Raw genomic sequence first — 20,512 nt, 5'->3', positions numbered from 1 at the left:
AAAAAGTCTGGATATAGTAACTATAATTCTTTCTTAATAACTTTTTATTTTTTATTCAGTTTACATTCCAAGCAGAGCTCTCCCTCCCATTCCCCTCTTGCCATTCCCACATCTCCACCCACTCCTTCCAAAAGGTAAGGCTTCCCATGGGGAATCAACAAAATTTGGCTCATGTCTTTGTGGCAGGACCAAGCCCCTCTCCTTTGTATCAAGGCTGAGCAAGGCATCCCACCACAGGGAATAGGGGGGTCTTTAAAAAAACTAGTTCATGTACTAGAGATAGATCCTGGTCCCACTGCCAGGGGTCTCAAAAAAAAAAAAAAAACAACAAGCTATACAACTGTCTCCCAGATATAGAGAGCCTAGTTCGTCCCCAAAGAGGCTCCACAGTTGTCAATCTAGAATTCATGAGTTCCCATGAACTTGGTTTAGCTATTTCTGTAAATTGCCTCATCATGGTCTTGATCCCCCTTGAACATAATCCTTCCTCCTGCTCTTCAACTGGATTCCTGGAGCTTGACTTGGTGTTTGGCTGTGGATCTCTGCTTCTTGCTCCATCAGTTACTGGATGAAGGCTTTATGATGACAGCTATGGTATTTACCAATCTGATTATAAGGAAAGGTCAGTTCAGGCACCCTCTCCACTATTGCTAGGAGTCTTAGCTGAGGTCATTCTTGTGCATTCCTGGGAATTGCCCTAGCACCATGTTTCTTCCTCTCCCAATAATAGCTCCTTCTAACAAGATACCCCTTTCATTGTCCTTCCACTTTGCTCCTCCTGTGACTTGATCATCCTGTTCCCTTATATTCTCATCCCCCACTCACTCTCCCTCTACCCCCACACTTCTAGTTTACCCAGGAGATCTCATCTATTTTTCCTTCCCAGGACATCATCCCTCTTAGGTTCCTCCTTGTTACCTTGCTTCTCAGTAACTGTGGATTATAGTCTGGTTATCTTTTGTTTTGCATTTAGTAACTGCTTATGAGTGAGTACTGTAACATTGAGGCCTGCTTGTTGGGGTTTCTGTCCTGTCCAGTTCCCACAACTGTTTAGCCCCAAAGAAAATAACACAAAGGACTCCGTAAGTTATAAAGCTGATTGGCCCATTAGGTCAGGCTACTTATTAGCTCTTGTAGCTTATATTAATCCATTATTCTGATCTATGTTAGTCATGTGGCTCAGTACCTTTTTTAGTGTGGACAGATCACATCCGGCTGCTTGGGTGATCTAGGCAAGAGTGGGAGGAATCAGCTTCCTCCTTCCCTGAATTCTTCTGTTCTCATTGCATTACTACTTCCTGTCTGGTTTTCCTGCCTATATTTCCTGCCTGGCCAATCAGCGTTTCCAACTCCAAAACCAGTTCTATAAATTTAGAAACATGATTGACAGGTTACAGACAATTCTCCCACACCAGAGTACATACCATGTTTGTCTTTTTGAGGCTGGACTACCTCACTTAGGGTGATTTTTTTCTAGTTCAATCCATTTGCCTCAAAATTTCATGATGTCATTATTTTTTACAGCTGAATAATATTCCACTGGATCAATGTACCACATTTTCTTTAACCATTGGTCATTTGAAGGGCATCTAGGTTGGTTCCAGATTCTGGTTATTATGAATAAGGCTGCTGTATACACAGTTGAGAAAGTGTCCTTATGGTATGATTGAGCAACCTTGGGTATAAGCCTGAGTGGTATCACTGGGTTTTGGGGTGGATTGGTTCCCAATTTTCTGAGAAGTCACCATACTGATTTCCAAAGTGACTATACAAGTTTGCACTCCCACCAGCAGTGGAAGAGTGTTCCCCTTACTCACATCCTCTCCAATAGAGTGTTCATCAGTGTTTTTGATCTTAGCCATTCTGACAGGTGTGAGATGGTATCTCAAAGTTATTTTAATTTGCATTTCTATTTTTGTCAATGGGTGTTCAGCAATTCCTCAAATGTCTTTTAACCATTTGATAGTCTTCTTTTGAGAATTCTCTGTTTAGATATATATTCTATTTTTCTGACTGGATTATTTGGTATTTTGATGTCTAGTTTCATGTTACAAAAGATATATTGCTGGGCTGGTGAGATGACTTGGTTGATAAAAAGATTTTTTGTCAAACTCCATCACCTGAGTTTAGTACCAACCCATACAGTGGAAGGAAAGAGTGAACTATAGAAAGTATTACTCCCTCCCGCACACAAAGAAAATAAATAATTATAAATGAGAAATTAAAAACTTTGCTTTCCACTTTATGTCTAAAAATTACTTTGTTTCTATAATACTTTTATAGTATTTTATATCCTAATAGCTAATACTCCTGTGAATACACACTTGAAAGAATCTTAAATAAATGTTTTATTTTTTTCATTTCTCCTTAATATTGCAAGAGTATTTTATATTAAAAATTTTGAAGACATTTTTTAGTAATCATAGGCTTAACCAGAAATTTGTATCCAAAGGCTATAAAGAGAACAAGATTGATTTTGCTAATTATTTTTCTGCTAGAAATGAGATTCATTTTTACTAAGCACCTGCACAAATACCTTCAGAGGTAAGGAACAGCATATTAGCATTACCTGTCTTCCTCATCTTTGTAATCTCAGCTATAGTCTCCTAGTACTATAATCAATCTCTTGCACATGGGTTTTGTCTGAGATATAGTAATGCATCCCAACAAATGAATGTTCTCAATTTCTTCATAGGAACTTTTTCTGAAGATCTTTCTCAATGAAGAATATTTGAATGCATGATATATCTTAAACAACAGAGGCTAGAAAGATGTTTGATTGTTTTATATCTTAAGAAATCATAATGACTATGATAGTTTCATGTCCATTTGAAATGCTAACAAAATTGAAATTTGTAAAGAAAGAATATTCGGACAAATGATTACTTTCTAAATATCTAGCTTTCATGTAGCTAATTGTTTAGGTACTCATTTATTCAATCTGCCATAAGATCTGTGTAAGAAAAGATGTCTATAGGAAATTGAAGTGCTAGAACGTTTCAAGAGCTTTACAATACAGAAACAAGTAAAGTCATTTGTTTGTACTTAAGATATTGAAGGGCAAGACTGTGCTTTAAAAAGAGGATGTTACAGGTAAAAATGACAGTGTGGTGCTTGGGAGGTTGCTCAGTTAGTAAAGCACTTGTTATACAAGTATGAGGATCTCTGCGCAGATCCATAACACCTGCATAAAAAGCCAGGCACAGTGACACAGGTCTGTAAGCCCACTCCTGGATAACTGGTCTGCACAATCTATGAGTTCTGGTTTCATTGATAACCCCTACATCAAATAGTAAACCAGGTCTAAGCCTGATGGTATACACCTTTAACTCTAGCTCCTGAGAGGGAGAGGCAGGAAGAAAAGGGGGACAGATTTCCTTGACTTATTCCTTAGACCCTTAGTACTGTAACTACTGTCACGGTCCATAGAAATCCATGTTATAAATGTTGATTGCCTAATTGTATGTTACATTCTCCTCTACTTCAAAGCCCACATCTCCCTGTACCTTGCTAGTGCCACCATAGCTATGCAAGAGCATGCATTTTCTATCTGAAGAAGTTGTGGCTAACTACCTTGATTATCTTTTTCTTAATGGGAGTGATGCATATTGATTATTCTCACCTCATTCAAAGTCCAAACCAAGTTTTTACTCTAAATTAAAACCACATGTATTGAGTTATCTAATCAAGGCATTGTTTGTAGTAAATTTTGGGATAGCGCTTGACTATTATGTAGGAAATTTTATTCACAGATTACAAACTTTCACATCTGTAAACTCATAATACAATTCAACTCTTAATGACTTGGGCTAATACTGGCTTACATGACTGGCAGGCACTGTGAGAAGATGAAGCCCAGTGACACATTCTTATGTTAGTCGTAACACTTATTCAAATGTGCAGATGAAGCTTCTAAACCCACTTGAGATGAATCATTGAAAATATCTTCCTTCTGTTGTTGAGTTGTCTAGGATTTAGCTGTCTGGGACTCCTTCTTTCCCATCATCATCTTGAAATATTTGAAAATGTATTTACTTTAAGAGCCATAATCTTCTATTGCCACTAATGATAATGAAACTTCTAATTTTTCTAAGAAATAATGGAAACACCATTATAACCACTAGCTTTGTGATTTTACTGTGTTCTCTGAAAGGAATTAAGTTAAAAAATTCCTCTTTTAGAGGTGTAGGAAATAACTTGGTTTTAAGAACCATGTATACAAGTAAGACATAAATCTTTAAAAATTAAATTCATGGCTATATATCAAATTAAAAATAGTGATATTACATAAGAGTATGATGTCACTTAAAAATATTTATTTATTTATTTACTGTGTGCATGTGTGATTTGAATGTGTCTTTGTATACTTGTGTACATACAGGTTCATATTTGATGTGTGTATGGAGACAAGAAGTAGTAATTTTTACTTTTCTCAGTTTTTCTCCATCTTATCTTTTTTTTATTAGTCTTTTTTCTTAAATAGAGGGTTTTACTATGTAGTCCCTCTTGGTATAAAACTTACTATGTAGACCAAGCTGGACTGAACTCCAGAATCAAACGGATGACATTTACTTCCTAGGTTGTCTAGAAGTATGATTCAATAGTATTCAAACATAATAGCTAATAAAATGCCTTCACTCTTCTCATTGCTACATTTGATGGATAAACAAAAACACAACCACCAATGGCTCTCCAAAGACTAGTTCTATTGGAGATTTTATTCTTTCAGAAAAAGCATGAATTGTCTCTCTTGTTCTAAATTAAGAGCATGGGGTTTTGTTAAGAGTGAGAAATTAATGATTTAAGCTACTTAGGTGAATGAGTGACAGTTTCGGACTGCTGTGGGAAGTTCAGGGACATAGCAGTGTCCATTAGAGTTGAAATCCAGACCACTCTGTGACTGCATCCTTAACTTGCACAGTTTTAGGGCTTAGAAAGTGTATATTGTATGGGAGATTCATCTCCTTTTTAAAAAAGATCCAATGTTCCTGACGATATAAGGGTTTTGTTTCCCTCATCAGCCCCCTAAAAATCCCTTTCTTTATTAAAAAAAATAGCAGGGTATTCTTCCAGTGGTGGCCAAATGAGAAAATTCCACTAATACCATTCTGATGAATGAGAATATATTTTCCTTACTCTGAAAGAAATCCTACAGTGAAAGGAATTTGACAAAGTCAAAATTATCCCAAGTTTCAAACCTTTGAACCTTGTTAAGATGAATAACTCTGAGAGATTAAAGTGAAAGTCTTTGTTTCCCAGAACAACTGAAGAGTTGTAACTGGGTAAAATGACTTTTATCTTTATTGGACATCCTAAAAATCTATGTTTGGAATTACCCTCGTGTGTGTTTCTTTATTTTTGCAAAGATTTTACTACATAGAAACATTAGCATATTTTAAAAGATTACTTGGAGAAGCAAAGCAGTTTCCATGGGAGAAATTTAAATCACTATGCAAGAAACGCTTTAGGTTTGGAAAAGTAATAATTAGGTCACCCGAGGAAAGAACGTTTGAAAAATGAAGGTCCTTTAAAAAGTTTTACTATTTGCAATCTTGTTACAAACTCTATGCATAATGGTTCCAAAGGGTGAGAGTGTGCACACGAAAAACTGAGGTTACAGTTAATTTTAAATGGTGGCTTCTTTTGAGTACGAAATCCTGGGCCAGACTGGGGAGTCTGCAACCCAGAGTTACAGAGGATCTTCTGCTTGCAAGGCCCCAGGTGTGCTTTAATATCAGATATTACTGTTTCAGCATCCTTTATAGTCTCTGAACAAAGAGCACCGCATTTTTGTTTTGCTTCTCATTGCATAAATCATTTAGCTGATCTTGTTATTAGGTGAATTAGTGTTATCTCTGCTACCCCATCAACACAACTCCTCTTTCACAGGGCCTCTCTGTCTCTTCCTCACATCAATAGAGCAAATCCCATAAGAAGTATTCCTCAAAGTGGCAAAACCATGGAGCCCCTCTAACTTATTAAAGAGTCAGAAGATGTCTTCAATGTCTATTATTGCTGAAGTTAAAAAAAAATTGATGGGTTCTTACTTCATGATGGGATCCCATGAGCATTTATTTTAAATTGAAAATTAATATGATGATCAGAATAAATGATTTTATTGAAAATTATTAGAGTTCACTTCTTATCCAAGAGCATAATTACTTTTTTTTTCTTATGTGTATGTCAAGCATAATGAACTTTTATCATGAGTTGTCTGTATACATCAGTCACTGGGGTATTCATTAACAATGCATGATCCTAGACTAGTTCCTTGAATCACTGATTCAGTAGGTATCAGATGGTGAGAACAGCAGCCTATATCTTATGTAAATAATCCCAAGTCAATTTAACCATGATGGAATTCATAATTTTTTGTTTCTTTAACATATAATCATGTTTTCATGTATTAATTTGGGATTCAAATTGTTCCAAAGACATAATGTTTTATCAGGTAGCAATGCCATTATCTCTTCTTCATTTTCTATTTTCTGTAGGAATACCAAAGATAGTAATTTAAAAATACTGAAAACTCTAAGATAATCCAACAAAGTAGTTATATTCACTATAAAATGTGCAGGACTGGTATTTTTCATTTAGACGATGATATATTAACAGATAAAATGATATGAAGAAGTAATGAATTAAAATTTACCCAGGAATGATTTTATGGAAACATTTGTCAAATTCATAAAATATTTTAAATTGAAATCACACCAAATGTTATTTAGGGTTATGAAATATTAGCGTTACTTAAATTATTTAATAGAATTTTCTATAAGAGCCTTAAAACATGTTTACTTAAGGGTGATGAGGTGGTACAGTGGGTAAAGACACATTCTACCAAGCCTGATGACCTGAGTTAAATTGCGGCGATCCACAAGAGAAAGGAAAGAAGAAAGGAAAGAAAAAAGAAGGGAAGGAAAGATGAAATAGAGAGGAAAGAATTGAATGTACAAAGTTGTCCTCTGACATCCCCTATATACGCCATGGCATGTGCACACACAAACTTAATTGATTATTTAATTATATAAGCTAGCACACAGCAAGAAAATGTAAATTAATTTCCTTTTCTTATATCCTGGAAGGTGTAATGAGAAGGAACTTCATTTGAGTTATAATTTTGTTGTACCCTCACATGAAATATCATTCTAATCTCCAGTGAAGGAATTCTATCTTTCAACTCACAGTTTCATCGTGTCTCTGTTATCTCAATGAATTTCTAGTGGTCAAGAGGTAGTTGTATCTTATTTTTAAATCCAACTAAATAGTCTGCATCATTTTAACTTTTGTTTTGTTTTATGGGTGTGGTTTATCTATGTCTTTGCACCATGTGGAGGCCAGGTGCCCAAGGTGGCCAGAAAAAGATTGTGAGTTCAGTGGACTGGCATTGCAGACTACCATGTGTGCATTTGCAATTGATCCCAGGTCTTCTGAAAGAGCAGCCAGTGCCTTTATTTGCTGAGTCATCTCTCTAGTTCTTTGTCTGTCGCTGTTAACTGGTAAGTTGGTAAGATTAGTATTGTGAGTTGTTGAATTATTTCTTAAAATTTTTGTCATTTAATACTCTAGTAATTTGGGCTATTGGTATTTGGAACCACTCTTCACTGTTAGTACTGAGTATTTGCACAGTTGAGGTGTTCATCATGATTTATTCTTTCCTGGTATTTTTCATTTGTGTTTTTCTTTCTTGGAACTGCATTTCTTCTGTTTTCCCTTGGTTGAAACCGCCTTCTTCTTCCACATAGAGTGTTTCCATCAGGAAAGTCTGCAGTGCTACTTATCATAAACTGCCCAAATTTGAGTTTGTTTGAAATGTTCTTATTTCTCCATCAAGCTCAAGAGATAACTACTTGGTATAGTCATTTTAGTTGACAAATTTTACTTTCAGTCGTTGAAAGGTATCATTCCATGCTTCTCTGAGCTTTGGAGTTCCTGATAAAAGTTCTGCTGTTATTCTAATATCTCTGTATTTTTATGGGATCAGGAATATTTTTCTTACAGCATTTCATATTATTCCTTTGCTTTGTGCCTTGAAGAAGTTCTTTTCTGGCCATGCCTATTTGGAGTTTTAAATGTTCCCTGTGTTTGGATTTGATTCCTTACTCTTGGTTTGTGACTTAATTTCGTATCACAAATTGCCTGTAACTTTATATTTTCTCACAGTTACTTCTGCTATACGTTGGCTTTTTAGATTTTGTCTTTTGACTGTAACTCTGATTTGTGAATATATGAGTAATATTCATTTTTACCCCTAATAAACATTATTGTTTTGACATAATTCTCTATCCCTGAAATGCATTCTTCTGCTTGGTCTTTTGTGTTGATGATCCTTTCTGATGTGTTTTGATTAGTTGACTCTTTCATTTTCAGAATTTATGTTCAACAAACTTTTGTTCAAGTTCCTTGCTAATTTTGACATCTATAGATTTTTTAAAAATAATTTTGCAAATGTCTAACTTTTCTGTCTTCACTAAATTGATCATGTGGGCCTTGAATTGACTTCCTTACTTTGCTCTTCTGCTTATGATTGTTTTAAACCTGTGCCTGGCTATTGAGTCTTTTAAATATTGTAATTATTTCTGACATTTTAGCTTTCTAAAGGTCTTTGGTTTCCTTTGGTCAGTAGTTATAGGGTTGAGATGGGCCATGGTGTGTTGTTGTCTTCTCTTCTTTGTGTTTATTGTGGTGCTTTATGCATGTGTTGACATAAATCTGTCTTCCAACTTTAACTTTTCCTTTTCCCCACTCTGCTAATTTTGCTTTATGTGTGTCTGCTCAGGAAATTGTCTTCATTAAAAATTACATAATCTGTTCCTACTTAGTGGGGGTTGTCTATAGTTAGCTTTCATTATTTGCTTCTTGGTAAGTCCCTGCTTTGTCTTGCAGCAGGAGACGCTTGTGCAGCTGTGTTCATGCTAAGGTTAAGAGACAACAGCACTGGGAGACCGATTGTAGCTTGTGTATCTGAATGGAGCTTGAAACTCAAAGGAGCTGTCAGATTCAACTATGTGATGTCAGGTACACTAAGTGCATTTGGCAAGGGCACCAAATCACTTGCCATGCCTTGTAAGAGTTGTCTCTTTGAGGAAGAAAACAGCCATCTCCTCTATAATTAAGCATGAGGAACAGCCTGGAGAGAACACCGAGGAGAAGCTGGGATGTGTAGTTGGCACACACATCTCACAGCTGCAAATTCAAGTTCAATCTACAGCACAGGAAAGTGGCAGCAATAGAAGATCCAGAGCTCTCTGTTTCCTTCCAACAGCTAACAGCATCATCCTAGAAGCTAAATTGTGAGCATCTGCAGCACCACCACCGTGTTCAGTAGTGCAACCTTAACCCAACAGAGAACTTTGCGCTGTTTATAACAGTGTTCAAAGAGCCACTGTAAGAGGACAGGACTTTTGATCCTCTGTGCATTAATTATTTTCTATGTCAGCTTATAACAACTACAAAACTAAAATGTGTTTGAAAATAATTCTTCTACTCTTTAAAATATTAGCACATATAAATAGTACAAAATGGTGGATTTCACTGTAACAATTTCAGTTCTACATATTACATACTTTAATCGCTTGTATCCTCCCTTAATCCTCCATCATCTCTATCCCTGTAACATCCTTCCTCTTCCCTAATGACCCACTTCCAGTCTCATGTAGTCTTCAGTTACTTTTCTTTACAGTCTACATATCACAAAATGTTCCAGTCAATGATCCTCCACGCACATTTCATGGATGTCCTTCAAAAGAAATGCAAAATAGCCAATAATTACCTCAAGACAGATTCAACAACTATGGCAACTGAGGAAATAAAATAAAAGCTACATGCAGGCTCTTTCACATTGCATCCAGAAGGGCCATTATCAAATAAATAAACCAATGATAAATGGTGGTGATGATGGCCTTAGAAATAAATATTCTTATATTAATAGTGAGAATATGAATGAGTTGGGTTTCTTCTTTTATCTTCGAATGTTTAGGTGATTACACTTCTGTTGTTGGACAATGTTACAGACCCCCTTCCCTTCAAGGGTGTCATCAGAGGTGGAGTCAGTGAACTCAGCCCTGTGTAACACTGGCACAGAGTTAGGCAGAACCACTGCTTTGCGGGCCTTTCCTCACAGTCACGGCATGATCAGCACTCGCAGCTGTGTCCAGAGAGGCAGGAAGCTCTCAGCATGCCTGCGCATCCCAATCTCTCACAGCGCCCTATAGGCATGTCTTCTCCCCAGGAATCACAAATTATCAGTTATCCATCTTATTTTTCCAGATTGTGTGCTGACACAGTGCCTTCCAACCTTGGCTCTTCTGAGCCAGTTAGAGTCGTGTCTCCTCTGATGTCTCTGTGCACCTCCTGCTTCCCTTTGAACTTGGTCCTATTGCCACAGTGGACAATGAATGATCAGTCATCTTCTTCCCAGAAATCTTTCAGGCTAGGCATAATTTTTAATTTCCAGATTTACCTGAAAAGAGTGAAATATCAAGGCTGCTATCTTTCCCATGTCAACTCTGAAAGTGCATTCTATGGGACCAAATTTCTCCTCTGAGAGGCCCCTGACCTGACCCAGAATCCAATATAACATCTTCCCACCTCTCTTGTAACTTCCTCTCATTGCAAATGTGTAAAGAATTTATTCTCAGGTGAAATTGTGTACATTTCCAAGTGAAGGTGAAGGCTTCTCGCCTGATTAGGAAGATTATATAGCATTTCAGAACATCTCAGAACTCCACATCAAGCTGGGACATCAACATCTGAAATGAGAGTTGATTTGTGAATGTTGATTGTAAATATAGGATTATAAAATAAAGATTAAAGAAGTGTGTCCTCTCCTATCAAACAAATGCATCTCTCTGTTGATCCTTTACAGTTTTCTTGCTACTTTCGCACTGGTAGTTACGAAGCAGATGTCAACAGATGTTCTCCTGTGGTGTCTCTTCAGGAATGTCTGCCTGTGTTCCTACACCATTTTCCATGATATGGTCATTCAGTGATGGCACACTATGTAAGGAAGTGTATTCTCCCTGCTTAATTGACAGCTTGTTATCATTCAAATTTGCCATTCTTTATTATTTATTAACCTGAATATAAAATATTGTTCCTTGTAGATCGATGATGAGATAAACATCTAAGCTGAGAGCTCTAAGGAATTCAAAGATTGTACAGGTAAATCTATGACCAGTACATGGATATTCTCCATGACATTCTGGGGAAACAGTGAGTTAATGTTTATAGATCCTGCAAAACATGACTTCAAGCCAGTGATAAGTACCATAAAGAATGGCTTAGTTTATACGGAATGTACATTGCAACTGCTATTATGCTATTATGAAGATCCAACCCAAAGGTGCCGTGTGTTTTGACAGTGTATAACAAAATGAAATTTAAATACTAGCTGAATTATTCTAGCCTCTTTAGAGAAAAATCATGGTAATAATAATGTCAGGGTCCAACTCTAATCCAGACAATTTTAGAATTACCACCTTCTCCTCAGTTATCTGTGTTTTTTGCTATTAAATGTTATTAACTCTTCCTAGAATCCTACATGTGCTATTTACTTCAGAAACATTAAAACACACCTGCCTACCACACTTCCTGAAGACTGCATGGATATATAATAGCAGGAAGCAGTAACTGGAACCGTTGCTATTTTAAAGTAGAAAGACCGAAGAACTCATCTCTCATACTCTATCCTCAACCTTAACTTTCCTTCTTGTAAAGCAGATCTGATTATGACTGAATTCCAAGAAGAATTTGTGTGGATTGGGGTATAATGCTGAAACACCATGTAAACAATGAAAACCTTGTTCCAGAAATGCTTTGAGGAGATGGCATCTATTCTCAGAGCTCAAGCCCAAAGAAGAGCATTGGGCGCAAACATGGTGATGGCTCGGCTGTCTCATTGCCAGTTCCATCTTTCATACTCTAATCTCCAGTCCCATAAGGTGTCTGGTTTCTGCCAAGCACAGTGTGTTCAAATCTCCCTGTCATTGTTTAGGATAAGACATAGCCTGGCTTGTGACCATTTTCCCATGCAAGGTGACACGCTAATTTTATTACAAGACCTGGTTGGAAGTCAGCAGTTTCTTAAAGCCTTTCTGTATGGCCTGTGTTGAAGTATTTTATGTTTTTCCTTGACAATTCGTGGTCTCGTTTGTAGCATGTTTTTCAGCTTCCATATATATCTCCTCAGTCAAATGTTGTTTCCCAGATATGTTTTATGATTTTAATCTATACTATAATGGTAAACACACAGAACTTTCTTTAAAAATTGATTGACATTGATGGCTAGAATGATGACAATAACCATTTCAGTATATATTTAAAGAAAAAGTATCTTCTTGGTTCATCATGAGTTTATTGACAAGCTAAAACATTTTCCCCCTCTGAACAGCTGAACTAAGATTATAGTATTGGCATTTTTATAGCTTCGAGTGCTTTCTTTTTTTATTTATAAAAGTTTATTAATTTATAAAAGTTTCCATTTCCACCCTTCCTCCCAACACCCTCTCACTCCTCCCACTCCCTCTCTTCCTCTCTCTCCATCCCTAAGAACAGTCAGGGTTTCCTGCCCTGTGGGAAGTTCAAGTTCCCCCCCCCCCCTTAAAGGTCCAGGAAGGTGAGCATCCAAACAGACTGGATCCCAAAAATCCAGTATATGCAGAGGAAACAAGTCCCAGTGTCATTGTCAATGACTTTTCAGAAAGACCCTGTGCCAGCCACATTCAGAGAATCTGGTTGGATCACGTGCTCGTTCAGTCCCAGTTCAACTGGCCTTGGTGAACTCTCATTAGATCAGTCCCCTTGTATCAGTGTTTTCAAGACACTGTCATCTGCCTTGTGCAAAGCTCACTAGGACACTTTTAAAACTGAGAACTCTGTGTGTGGAAGGGTCTCAGTGAGCACTTTCACCTCAGTTTTCACAACAGTTTCTCATGATCAGTTTGTACAAAGGTCTAAAATTATGCTCATGGCATGGATGCAAGAGTAATTAAGGGTTGGAGATGGTAACCTGCCGTGCTCATGTGGCTTGGAAATTGGAGAGATCAGAACCTCAATACAAGTGTGTGTAGTACCAAACTCCACAAGCTCCAGCGTGGTAGCCTGCTGAAGCACTCACAGTACTAACTAGCCCCATGTTCCTATCACAGACTCTTCACCATTATGAGTCAGCCCTTTGAAAGGCAGTCTTAGTGTAACACTCTAGATAGTATCTCTCCCATTCCTAGAACTATTCTTGTGAGAATGGTGTCTCCTACCCTGAGGTTTGGTGGAACTGATATGTGTATGTGTCCACAGAACTCTCTCTTCAAACATTTTCCAGCTCTCATGGACCTTCCATGACAGGCTATGTCATATGTTTTTAAAAATTTGTAATTTTGAAAAGGCTTAGATTTATATGCAGATGCTATTGACTGGCTTGAAATTTACATCTGATTTAAGAATGTTTAGAAGTCTGGAGAAATGGATCGGCAGTTAAGGGTGCATAATGCTCGTCTAGAGGACTCAAAATTGTCTTCTAACACCCACCTCAAGGGTCACAACCACCAATCATGACAGCTTAGGGGGATTTGATACCCTCTTTTGCCTCCATGGGTTCTGCCCACATGTGACATACAGCTAATATATATATATATATATATATATATATATATATATATATACACACACACATTTTATTTTTCTCACATATATTATATCCTGATGTCTTTTCCTTTCTCCACTTCTCCCATTCTCTCCCCTCCTCCCACTTCCCCTCTCAACCAGATCTTGCCCACTTTGTCTCCCCTTAGAAAAGAGCTGGTCACTCAGAGATCAACCAAACACAGAAAAATACACTGCAATAAGACCAGGCATATGCCATCAAACTGCGGCTGGACATGGCCACCCAATAGTATGTAAAGGTCCTATAAGCAGGCAGAAGAGTCAGAGAGAGCTCCTGCTTCCACTGTTGGAAATCTCCAAATTTTCCAGCCATAACTTAATTTGTAGAAGACCTAACACACCTGCATGCTCCCTGATCACTGAGAGCTCCAGTCAGTCTGGGTCAGTTGATTCTGCTGGCCATGTTCTTGTGGTATCCCTGACCTCTCTTGAACTCCAATCCTTCCTGCCTCTCCTCTTTGGGACTCCCTGAGCTCTATTTAATCAGCTGCTGGATGAAGTCTTTCCAGTCCCTTTAATGATGATTCTGCTAGACTCCTGTCCCAGAACACACTGCAGACATTACAAACTGTAGTTTAAGGGTTCTGTGGCTCGATTGGTGTCAAAATCACTCCCCTTGAGGCCTTGCCTGGTTACCGAAGATGGTTACTCTCATCAACTCCATGGAGTTTCCATTACCTTAAGTTTCCATACCATCCTCCAAATTCTAGTCAATTCTCCCAGTATTTTCTGACCCCTCCTTGGTCCCTCCTGTTTTCAACACCACCCACTCCGAATTCATCCATGAAATCTATTCTATTTCTCTTTCCCAGGGAGATCTTTGTAGCCTCCTTAAGCCTTCCGTGTTATTTAGTCTCTCTGACTCTATGGACCATAGAGTGATTTTCCTTGGCTTTACAAATAATATCCACATATAAGTGAGTACATACAATGCTTGTTTGTCTTTCGGGGTCTGGGTCGCCTCACTCAGGGTTGTTTTTTCAAGTTTCATCCATTTGCCTGCAAACTACAAGATGTCATTGTTTATAACAGCTGAGCGACACTGTAAACATACCACATCCTCTTTGTCCATTCTTTGGTTGAGGGGCATCTAGGTTGTATCAAGCTACTGATCTGTTTTAGTTAATCTTGTATATAGCCACATTGCTGAAGGTGATTTTTTTAGCTATAGAATTTTCCTGCTAGAATTTTTGGGGTCATTTGTATATACAATATTATCATCTGCAAATAATAATACTGAACTTTGATTTCTTCCTTTCCAATTTGTATGCCCTTGATCTCCTTTATTTCTATTACTGTTTTAGCTAAAATTTTAAGTACTATATTGAACAGATATGGAAAGATTATACAGCCTTGTATTATTCCTGGTTTTAGTTGAATTACTTTAGGTTTCTTTCCATTTCATTTGATTCTGGCTCTAGGTTTGCTGTATATTGTCTTTAATTTGTTTAGGTATATCCAGAATATATATGGATTTTGTCAAAATGTTTTTTTCATCTAATGAGCTGATAATTTTTTTCTATAAGCTTCTTTATATGGTGGATTGTATTTAAAGATTTTTGTATGTTGAACCATCCCTGCATCTCTGTAATGGAGCCAACTTGATCATGGTGGATGATCTTTTTGACGTGTTCTTAGATTAGATTTGCAAGTATTTTATTGACCATTTTTGCAGCAATGTTCATGAGGGAAATTGTTCTGTAATTCTCTTTCTTTATTAAATCTTTGTGTAGTTTGGGTATCAGGGTGACTGTGGCCTCATAAAATCAATTTGACAATGGTTCTTCTGCTTCTATGATGGAATAATTTAAAGAGTATTAGTATTAGGTTTTCTTTAAAAGTCTTGTAGAATTCTTCTCTAAAACTGACTATTGCTGCACTTTTTATGATTGGGGGACTTTTAGTGACTGCTTCTATTTCCTTAAGTGGTATGGGAAGTCCTTCTATATATGTGTTGCTTTTAGTGGTTAATCAAAAAAGAAATTGTTTGGTCTATAGAATAGAGCTAGGAATAGGGCAGAATAGAGCTAGGAAAGAAAAACTAAACTGAATGCTGTGATGAAGAAGGCAATGTCTACAAGAGGCCATGTAGCCCCATCAGAGACAGATGCTGAACAGAACTTTGCCTGGTATGCCACAGTCACATGGCAATACACAGATTAATAGAAATGGGTTAATTTAAGATATAAAAGTAATCCAGAAATATGCTTAAGCTATTGGTCAAACAATATTACAAATAATATAGTTTCTCTGTGATTATTTTAAGTCTGAGCAGCTGGGAATAAACAAGCAACCTATTCCCAAAAATTGACACTCCAACATGGGATAGTTAAATCCATTTAAAACCTGAGAGGGCTTGAAAATTAATTCTAGACACTAAGATAAACAAAGTTTAACCACATTTCTTTTTTGGATTGACTCTGCTTGCTGATGGCATGCTATAGCTCCTTTAAGAGAGGTCTTCCTGATTCAGCAATAGCAGAAAAAAAAAGATGATTTCAAAATGGCAGCATCCTGGTTGGCCAACACAAATGGCTCTGACTCTTTTGGGAGGTTTGACCAACGAGCATATAATGGGGTTTGTGAACAGAGTAATACAACATACTTAATGACAACATAAACATGCTGTGTGTCTAAAAATGGGGCAATGTACATGGCTCTCAGAGGCAGCAAACATACCTCTGCCATGTTGGACTGGGAGAATCAATCAGGCCCTAGTCACAACTGCTTAGTATTTTTTTTAAAAAAAGGTACTTCTTATCAGAAAATAATTACAGATCCACAATAAAGACAGGATCATATTTTTAAAAAAGGCCTCTAAATGGGTCACAGTGTTGGATAAATATACATAGGCTTGTGAGAGAGACAAAAAAGAATATAGAGGTATTAAAAATTGTTTAAATAAGTAAAGCAGTCTTAAAAAGACAGAGTACAAACAGTCATAGATTAAAAGGGGTAAAGAAAATTAAGCTACATAAATATGGAATATATACAGCTTCTGGATTATGTATACTATTGTGCTTTCTTTGAACATTTTGACTGCAGAGAGACATTTGATTCTGGGGACTGCTAAGCTAAAACAACATATACATTTTAAAGATATCTTGACTTCAGAATTTGGGTCTAAGAATTTGTTACTTTGGAAAAGAGGTTCTTTTTTTGTTTACACAGAGAATGAGAGGCTATGGATTCTTTCCATACTAATGTGGTTTGATGGACCAAGAGCCCCTTAGAAAGGTAACTGTGACCACCCCAAAAATTACTTTGCCCAACAAAAAGCAGAAAGCAGTTTGGAGAGAACTACACCCAAATTCCCAAATATTGTTTATAAATGTTTGTTTATTTTTAAAGGGGGATATGTTATAGAGATGGATACTTTGCATTGATACGGATGTTTGTTTATTGATACAAATTTAAGGTTAATTTTTTGTAAGTATATTTCTGCTCTTAATTAAGTATTATTTTGTGCAGCTCATTTAAAAATATAATAGATAATTAAAAATAAAGATTAATAGATAATCATCTATAATAGTCAAACTTGTAATCACGTTAGTTAGGTTTTCTAGATATATAGAGATATATTTCAGTAAGATAAATATTCTTTAAATCTTTTAGAGACCTTCAGAATAAGGCCTTTAAAATGTTTTAAGAACTTATATTTTTCAAGACAATGAGACTCATTTGCTCCTGGCAGCACCAATCTACTTCAAGAAAATGATGAGCATCAAAGAGGCTCCTCATGGACTTGTTAGCCATTTGGGCATGAATCTGCTCTTACCTGAATTGTTTGACTGGACTTGCAGGACCCACAGAAAAATGACTGCTGAACTTGCCTAAAGGTGTGACAATCCTTTGGGGTTCCTGCTTCATGAAAGTGTGTGCCAAACATTCGGCAGGACACAGAAGAAAGTGACTGACTAACTGTCAATATAGGTGGAAATGTCTTTGAAATTTCCTACTTCATGGAAAAGTCTGCCAGATACTATGGGCCTGTAGGCTGAAGATGGATGCTCCAATGATACAGAAGAACTTTGGGTGATTGCCCAGGCAGTGAGATGTCTCTGTCAATTCTAGAGTTTTGAAGTTGTTTAAAATGTGCTTCCTGTTTACATAGGTAATAGTATATCCTTCTTGATGGCATTGAAGAATAGATAGTTATAGTTCTGCTTAGTTATGATAAGAGATAAAATAGTTATAAATATTGGAACTGTAATTTTTGCTTGGTACCTGTCTTGTTATTTGTAATTTTACTATGTTAAATTTAAAACCTTCCTTTTTATTTAAACAAAAAATGGAGGTGATGTGGGAGGTGATATATGCTGTGAATATGCTTTATTGACATTGGTTAATAAAGAAGTTACTTTTGGCCAATGACTTAACAGAATAAAGCAAGGCTGAAAGGGGTGTTTAGAGAGGGTAGACAGAGTCAGTGAGAAGCCATGTAGCTACGGTTGGGTACAGACACCTCTGCTGGAGCCCACTGAGACTTTGATGGTAGGCCATGACCTTGTAGTAATGCAGAGATTAACAGAGATGGTTTGATTTAGGATTTAAGAGTTAGCCAGAAATATGCTTAAACTATTGTCCAAAGAATATTGTGAATAATATAGCTTCTGAGTGATTATTTTGGGAATCTGGGCAGTCAGGAAATGAATGAACTGCCTCTCTGAACAGAATTTATTTAAACCTAAAAGGGGAAATGCTGTGGCAAGCCCTTCTGTATATGTGTGTTGCTTTTATTGGTTAATGAATAAAGAAGCTGATTTGAACTGTTATAGGACAGAATAGAACTAGGCAGGGAAAACTAAACTGAATACTGGGAGAAAGAAGGCAGTCATGGAGAAGTCATTTAGCCACCTCTAGGGACAGATGCACCAAATACTTGACAGTAAACCACAGCCATGTAGCAATACACAGATTAATAGAAATGGGTTAACCAAAGATATAAGAGCTATCTAGCAATATGCTTAAGTTATTGGCCAAACAGTATTGCAAATAATATAGTCTCCGAGTGATTATTTGGGTCTAAGTGACCAGAAACAAATAAGCAGTCTCCCACAACATTGTGTAGTTGGGTCAACTGTTCTGGAGATAAATACTAGGTCCATTTGATTCATAATATCTCTTAGATCCATTATTCCTCTCCTTAGGTTTTGTCTGGATGACATGTTCATTGGTGAGAGTGGGGTGTCGATGTCTCCCACTATTAATGTTTAAGTTTGGTATGTAATTTAGTCTTTTACAAATGTGGGTATACTTACAATTGGAACATAGATGTTAAGAAATGAAATATCATCTGGGTGAATTTTTCTTTTGATGAATATGCAATCTCTTTCCTCATTTATTTTTATTTTTAGCTATACCTGACTGTTTCTGTGTCCATTTGCTTAGAAAATATTTTTCTAATCCTTGGCTCTGAGGTAATATCTACCTTTAGATTTTAAGTATATTTCTTGCATGCAGGAAAAGTATGGATTCTGTTTTCTGATCTATTCTGTTAGCCTGTGTTTTTTATTGAAGAACTGGGTCCATTGATACTGAAAGATATTTATATCCCAATGAATATTACTTTGTTGATGGTATTGGTGGTGTGTATGGATTTTTTTTCTTTGTGTTTTCCTAGTATGAAATTTTTTATTGTCTGTGTTTTCATGGGTATAGTTAAGTTCCTTGGGTTGGAGTTTTCTTTTTACTACTTTCTGTAGCATTGGATTTGTGGATAGATACTGATTAAGTTTGACTTTATCATAAAATAACTAATTTTTTCCTCTATGGTGAATGAAAGTTTTGCTGGGTATAATAGCCTGGGTTAGTCTCCTTGGTCTCTTAGAGTCTTTCAGACATCTCTTCCAAGCCCTTTTGGCTTTTAGAGTCTCAGTTGAGAAGGCAAGTGCAATTATAATAGTACTACCTTTACATGTTATGTGGAAATATTTCCTTACAACTTTTAATATTCTTGAATAGTTCTGTATATTAGGGTTTTGATTATTATGTAGTGGGGGATTTCTTTTTTCATCCAATTTAGTTAGTGTTCTGTAAGTTTCTTGATTCTTTATAGGCATGTTCTCCTTTAGGCTAGATAAATTTTTCACCATGATTTTGTTGTATATATTATTGGATGGTTTGAGCTGAGATTATTCTTCTTCTGTTCCTATTATTCTTAGGTTTGATGTTTTCATATTGTCCTAGATTTCCTGGATGTTTTGAGTTAGGCATTTTTTAGATTTAACATTTTCTTTGACTGATAAATCTCTTTCTTCTACTGTATGTTTGTGTTGGGAGGTGAGATGGGGGTTGGTAGTAGGATTAGTCCTTGGGAACCCAGTCTACTGAGTGGTGCACTTCAGATGGCAGGCAGATCACTCACCTATTCTTCTGACTTGTGTGACCTGCCAAAATAAATATTTTTAAAGGATGTCTTAGCGCCATTAATCATATAAATTTGAAGTTTTCAGGCACAACTAAAACCAGAGGCAAACAGTCACTATATAATAATAACATAACTTAAAAGTGAAATACAGCATAGACTTTTTTTTTCTTTTTTAGAACTTTATTTCAATGTAACTATATGCATAAGAAATACACTCATTGGTTAATAGAATGCAATTATGTTTAACTTATCCTACACAATCTTGACCAGAAACTTGGTGCATGGTTAACAATTTTTAAAAAAAGGAAATGAAAACTGCAATCTGTTTATTTCTATCTATTACAAATGTATAAAAGATCCTCCATCAAACGCTGCTGAAAGCAGCAAAACCTTGAGAAATACACCTTTGGTTTGACTCAGAAAAGTAACACATATTACACTGTAAAAGTTTATAAAATTGGCGCAAAATATTGTTGTAAT

The sequence above is a fragment of the Myodes glareolus genome, chromosome 10 (genome assembly GCF_982192425.1).
Source record: "Myodes glareolus chromosome 10, mMyoGla1.1, whole genome shotgun sequence".
NCBI lineage: Eukaryota > Metazoa > Chordata > Mammalia > Rodentia > Cricetidae > Myodes > Myodes glareolus.
This window is presented reverse-complemented; position numbering follows the sequence as displayed.